Raw genomic sequence first — 7,464 nt, 5'->3', positions numbered from 1 at the left:
TTATAAGAACATACTATGAGCAACTCTACGCCAACAAATTTGACAATCTGGAAGAAATGGATGCATTCCTAGAGACATATAAACTACCACAACTGAACCAGGAAGAAATAGAAAGCCTGAACAGACCCATAACCAGTAAGGAGATTGAAACAGTCATCAAAAATCTCCAAACAAACAAAAGCCCAGGGCCAGACGGCTTCCCGGGGGAATTCTACCAAACATTTAAAGAAGAACTAATTCCTATTCTCCTGAAACTGTTCCCAAAAATAGCAATAGAAGGAAAACTTCCAAACTCATTTTATGAGGCCAGCATCACCTTGATCCCCAAACCAGACAAGGATCCCAACAAAAAAGAGAACTACAGACCAATATCCTTGATGAACACAGATGCAAAAATTCTCGCCAAAATACTAGCCAATAGGATTCAACAGTACATTAAAAGGATTATTCACCACGACCAAGTGGGATTTATTCCAGGGCTGCAAGCCTGGTTCAACATCCGCAAATCAATCAATGTGATACAACACATTAATAATAGAAAGAACAGGAACCATATGATACTCTCCATAGATGCTGAAAAAGCATTTGACAAAGTACAGCATCCCTTCCTGATCAAAACTCTTCAAAGTGTAGGGATAGAGGGCACATACCTCAATATTATCAAAGCCATCTATGAAAAACCCACCGAAATATCATTCTCAATGGAGAAAAACTGAAAGCTTTTCCGCTAAGGTCAGGAACACGGCAGGGATGTCCGTTATCACCACTGCTATTCAACATAGTACTAGAAGTCCTAGCCTCAGCAATCAGACAACAAAAGGAAATTAAAGGCATCCAAATTGGCAAAGAGGAAGTCAAACTATCACTCTTCGCAGATGATATGATACTCTATGTGGAAAACCCAAAAGACTCCACTCCAAAACTGCTAGAACTTGTACAGGAATTCAGTAAGGTGTCAGGATATAAAATCAATGCACAGAAATCAGTTGCATTTCTCTACACCAACAACAAGACAGAAGAAAGAGAAATTAAGGAGTCCATCCCATTTACAATTGCACCCAAAACTATAAGATACCTAGGAATAAACCTAACCAAAGAGACTAAGAATCTATACTCAGAAAACTATAAAGTACTCATGAAAGAAATGGAGGAAGACACAAAGAAATGGAAAAATGTTCCATGCTCCTGGATTGGAAGAATAAATATTGTGAAAATGTCTATGCTACTAAAGCAATCTACACATTTAATGCAATTCCTATCAAAGTAACATCCATTTTTTTCAAAGAAATGGAACAAATAATCCTAAAATTTATATGGAACCAGAAAAGACCTCGAATAGCCAAAGGAATATTGAAAAAGAAAGCCAAAGTTGGTGGCATCACAATTCCGGACTTCAAGCTCTATTACAAAGCTGTCATCATCAAGACAGCATGGTACTGGCACAAAAACAGACACATAGATCAATGGAACAGAATAGAGAGCCCAGAAATGGACCCTCAACTCTATGGTCAACTCATCTTCGACAAAGCAGGAAAGAATGTCCAATGGAACAAAGACAGCCTCTTCAATAAATGGTGTTGGGAAAATTTGACAGCCACATGCAGAAAAATGAAATTGGATCATTTCCTTACACCACACACGAAAATAGACTCAAAATGGATGAAGGATCTCAATGTGAGAAAGGAATCCATCAAAATCCTCGAGGAGAACACAGGCAGCAACCTCTTCGACGTCAGCCGCAGCAACATCTTCCTAGGAACATCACCAAAGGCAAGGGAAGCAAGGGCAAAAATGAACTTTTGGGATTTTATCAAGATCAAAAGCTTTTGCACAGCAAAGGAAACAGTGAACAAAACCAAAAGACAACTGACAGAATGGGAGAAGATATTTGCAAATGACATATCAGATAAAGGGCTAGTGTCCAAAATCTATAAAGAACTTAGCAAACTCAACACCCAAAGAACAAATAATCCAATCAAGAAATGGGCAGAGGACATGAACAGACATTTCTGCAAAGAAGACATCCAGATGGCCAACAGACACATGAAAAAGTGCTCCATATCACTCGGCATCAGGGAAATACAAATCAAAACCACCATGAGATATCACCTCACACCAGTCAGAATGGCTAAAATTAACAAGTCAGGAAATGACAGATGCTGGCGAGGATGCGGAGAAAGGGGAACCCTCCTACACTGTTGGTGGGAATGCAAGCTGGTGCAACCACTCTGGAAAACAGCATGGAGGTTCCTCAAAATGTTGAAAATAGAACTACCCTATGACCCTGCAATTGCACTGCTGGGTATTTACCCTAAAGATACAAACATAGTGATCCGAAGGGGTACATGCACCCGAATGTTTATAGCAGCAATGTCTACAATAGCCAAACTATGGAAAGAACCTAGATGTCCATCTACAGACGAATGGATAAAGAAGATGTGGTATATATACACAATGGAATACTATGCAGCCATCAAAAGAAATGAAATCTTGCCATTTGCGACGACGTGGATGGAACTAGAGGGTATCATGCTTAGCGAAATAAGTCAATCGGAGAAAGACAACTATCATATGATCTCCCTGATATGAGGGAGAGGAGATGCAACATGGGGGGTCGAGGGGGTAGGAGAAGAGTAAATGAAACAAGATGGGATTGGGAGGGAGACAAACCATAAGTGACTCTTAATCTCACAAAACAAACTGAGGGTTGATGGGGGGAGGGGGTTGGGAGAGGGCGTGGGGTTATGGATATCGGGGAGGGTATGTGCTATGGTTGTGAAGTGTGTAAACCTGGCGATTCGCATACCTGTACCCCTGGGGATAAAAATATATGTTTATAAAGCTGTAAAAAAAAAAAAAAAAAAAAAAAAAAGAAAGAAAGAAAGAAAGGATGAATACCCAAGTTTTGTAGCAACATGGACGGGACTGGAAGAGATTATGCTGAGTGAAATAAGTCAAGCAGAGAGAGTCAATTATCATATGGTTTCACTTATTTGTGGAGCATAACAAATAGCATGGAGGACAAGGGGAGATGGAGAGGGGAGTTGAGGGAAATTGGAAGGGGAGGTGAACCATGAGAGACTATGGACTCTGAAAAACGATCTGGGAATTTTGAAGGGGTGGGGGGTGGGAGGTTGGGGCACCAGGTGGTGGGTATTGTGGAGGGCACAGATTGCATGGAGCACTGGGTGCTGTTATGCTGAAAAAAATAAAAAAATTTAAAAAAAAAAAAAAAAAAAAAGACACAGGGTATCAGAATGGATAAAAAAACAAAAACCATCTATATGTTGCCTACAAGAAACTCATCTTAAACCCGAAGACACCTCCAGGTTTAAAGTGAGGGGGTGGAAAAGAATTTACCATGCTAATGGATATCAGAAGAAAGCAGGAGTGGCAATCCTTATATCAGATCAATTAGATTTTAAGTCAAAGACTATAATAAGAGATGAGGAAGGGCACTATATCATACTCAAAGGAACTGTCCAACAAGAAGATCTAACAATTTTAAATATCTATGCCCCTAACGTGGGAGCAGCCAACTATATAAACCAATTAGTAACAAAATCAAAGAAACACATCGACAAGAATACAATAATAGTAGGGGATTTTAACACTCCCCTCACTGAAATGGACAGATCATCCAAGCAAAAGATCAACAAGGAAATCAAGGCCTTAAATGACACACTGGACCAGATGGACATCACAGATATATTCAGAACATTTCATCCCAAAGCAACAGAATACACATTCTTCTCTAGTGCACATGGAACATTCTCCAGAATAGATCACATTCTTGGTCCTAAATCAAGTCTCAACCGGTATCAAAAGATTGGGAACATTCCCTGCATATTTTCAGACCACAATGCTCTAAAGCTAGAACTCAATCACAAGAGGAAATTTGGAAAGAACCCAAATACATGGAGACTAAACAGCATCCTTCTAAAGAATGAATGGGTCAACCAGGAAATTAAAGAAGAATTGAAAAAATTTATGGAAACAAATGATAATGAAAACACAACGGTTCAGAATTTGTGGGACATAACAAAGGCAGTCCTGAGAGGAAAATATATAGCGGTACAAGCCTTTCTCAAGAAACAAGAAAGATCTCAGGTACACAACCTAACCCTACACCTAAAGGAGCTGGAGAAAGAACAAAAAAGAAACCCTAAACCCAGCAGGAGAAGAGAAATCATAAAGATCAGAGCAGAAATCAATGAAATAGAAACCAAAAAAACAATAGAACAAATCAACGAAACTAGGAGCTGGTTCTTTGTAAGAATTAATAAGATTGATAAACCCCTGGCCAGACTTATCAAAAAGAAGAGAGAGGACCCAAATAAATAAAATCATGAATGAAAGAGGAGAGATCACAACGAACACCAAAGAAATACAGACAATTATAAGAACATACTATGAGCAACTCTACGCCAACAAATTTGACAATCTGGAAGAAATGGATGCATTCCTAGAGACATATAAACTACCACAACTGAACCAGGAAGAAATAGAAAGCCTGAACAGACCCATAACCAGTAAGGAGATTGAAACAGTCATCAAAAATCTCCAAACAAACAAAAGCCCAGGGCCAGACGGCTTCCCGGGGGAATTCTACCAAACATTTAAAGAAGAACTAATTCCTATTCTCCTGAAACTGTTCCCAAAAATAGCAATAGAAGGAAAACTTCCAAACTCATTTTATGAGGCCAGCATCACCTTGATCCCCAAACCAGACAAGGATCCCAACAAAAAAGAGAACTACAGACCAATATCCTTGATGAACACAGATGCAAAAATTCTCGCCAAAATACTAGCCAATAGGATTCAACAGTACATTAAAAGGATTATTCACCACGACCAAGTGGGATTTATTCCAGGGCTGCAAGCCTGGTTCAACATCCGCAAATCAATCAATGTGATACAACACATTAATAATAGAAAGAACAGGAACCATATGATACTCTCCATAGATGCTGAAAAAGCATTTGACAAAGTACAGCATCCCTTCCTGATCAAAACTCTTCAAAGTGTAGGGATAGAGGGCACATACCTCAATATTATCAAAGCCATCTATGAAAAACCCACCGAAATATCATTCTCAATGGAGAAAAACTGAAAGCTTTTCCGCTAAGGTCAGGAACACGGCAGGGATGTCCGTTATCACCACTGCTATTCAACATAGTACTAGAAGTCCTAGCCTCAGCAATCAGACAACAAAAGGAAATTAAAGGCATCCAAATTGGCAAAGAGGAAGTCAAACTATCACTCTTCGCAGATGATATGATACTCTATGTGGAAAACCCAAAAGACTCCACTCCAAAACTGCTAGAACTTGTACAGGAATTCAGTAAGGTGTCAGGATATAAAATCAATGCACAGAAATCAGTTGCATTTCTCTACACCAACAACAAGACAGAAGAAAGAGAAATTAAGGAGTCCATCCCATTTACAATTGCACCCAAAACTATAAGATACCTAGGAATAAACCTAACCAAAGAGACTAAGAATCTATACTCAGAAAACTATAAAGTACTCATGAAAGAAATGGAGGAAGACACAAAGAAATGGAAAAATGTTCCATGCTCCTGGATTGGAAGAATAAATATTGTGAAAATGTCTATGCTACTAAAGCAATCTACACATTTAATGCAATTCCTATCAAAGTAACATCCATTTTTTTCAAAGAAATGGAACAAATAATCCTAAAATTTATATGGAACCAGAAAAGACCTCGAATAGCCAAAGGAATATTGAAAAAGAAAGCCAAAGTTGGTGGCATCACAATTCCGGACTTCAAGCTCTATTACAAAGCTGTCATCATCAAGACAGCATGGTACTGGCACAAAAACAGACACATAGATCAATGGAACAGAATAGAGAGCCCAGAAATGGACCCTCAACTCTATGGTCAACTCATCTTCGACAAAGCAGGAAAGAATGTCCAATGGAACAAAGACAGCCTCTTCAATAAATGGTGTTGGGAAAATTTGACAGCCACATGCAGAAAAATGAAATTGGATCATTTCCTTACACCACACACGAAAATAGACTCAAAATGGATGAAGGATCTCAATGTGAGAAAGGAATCCATCAAAATCCTCGAGGAGAACACAGGCAGCAACCTCTTCGACGTCAGCCGCAGCAACATCTTCCTAGGAACATCACCAAAGGCAAGGGAAGCAAGGGCAAAAATGAACTTTTGGGATTTTATCAAGATCAAAAGCTTTTGCACAGCAAAGGAAACAGTGAACAAAACCAAAAGACAACTGACAGAATGGGAGAAGATATTTGCAAATGACATATCAGATAAAGGGCTAGTGTCCAAAATCTATAAAGAACTTAGCAAACTCAACACCCAAAGAACAAATAATCCAATCAAGAAATGGGCAGAGGACATGAACAGACATTTCTGCAAAGAAGACATCCAGATGGCCAACAGACACATGAAAAAGTGCTCCATATCACTCGGCATCAGGGAAATACAAATCAAAACCACCATGAGATATCACCTCACACCAGTCAGAATGGCTAAAATTAACAAGTCAGGAAATGACAGATGCTGGCGAGGATGCGGAGAAAGGGGAACCCTCCTACACTGTTGGTGGGAATGCAAGCTGGTGCAACCACTCTGGAAAACAGCATGGAGGTTCCTCAAAATGTTGAAAATAGAACTACCCTATGACCCTGCAATTGCACTGCTGGGTATTTACCCTAAAGATACAAACATAGTGATCCGAAGGGGTACATGCACCCGAATGTTTATAGCAGCAATGTCTACAATAGCCAAACTATGGAAAGAACCTAGATGTCCATCTACAGACGAATGGATAAAGAAGATGTGGTATATATACACAATGGAATACTATGCAGCCATCAAAAGAAATGAAATCTTGCCATTTGCGACGACGTGGATGGAACTAGAGGGTATCATGCTTAGCGAAATAAGTCAATCGGAGAAAGACAACTATCATATGATCTCCCTGATATGAGGGAGAGGAGATGCAACATGGGGGGTCGAGGGGGTAGGAGAAGAGTAAATGAAACAAGATGGGATTGGGAGGGAGACAAACCATAAGTGACTCTTAATCTCACAAAACAAACTGAGGGTTGATGGGGGGAGGGGGTTGGGAGAGGGCGTGGGGTTATGGATATCGGGGAGGGTATGTGCTATGGTTGTGAAGTGTGTAAACCTGGCGATTCGCATACCTGTACCCCTGGGGATAAAAATATATGTTTATAAAGCTGTAAAAAAAAAAAAAAAAAAAAAAAAAGAAAGAAAGAAAGAAAGGATGAATACCCAAGTTTTGTAGCAACATGGACGGGACTGGAAGAGATTATGCTGAGTGAAATAAGTCAAGCAGAGAGAGTCAATTATCATATGGTTTCACTTATTTGTGGAGCATAACAAATAGCATGGAGGACAAGGGGAGATGGAGAGGGGAGTTGAGGGAAATTGGAAGGGGAGGT

This window comes from Lutra lutra, unplaced genomic scaffold, assembly GCF_902655055.1.
Source record: "Lutra lutra unplaced genomic scaffold, mLutLut1.2, whole genome shotgun sequence".
Taxonomy (NCBI): domain Eukaryota; kingdom Metazoa; phylum Chordata; class Mammalia; order Carnivora; family Mustelidae; genus Lutra; species Lutra lutra.
Note: the sequence above shows the minus strand (reverse complement) of the source record.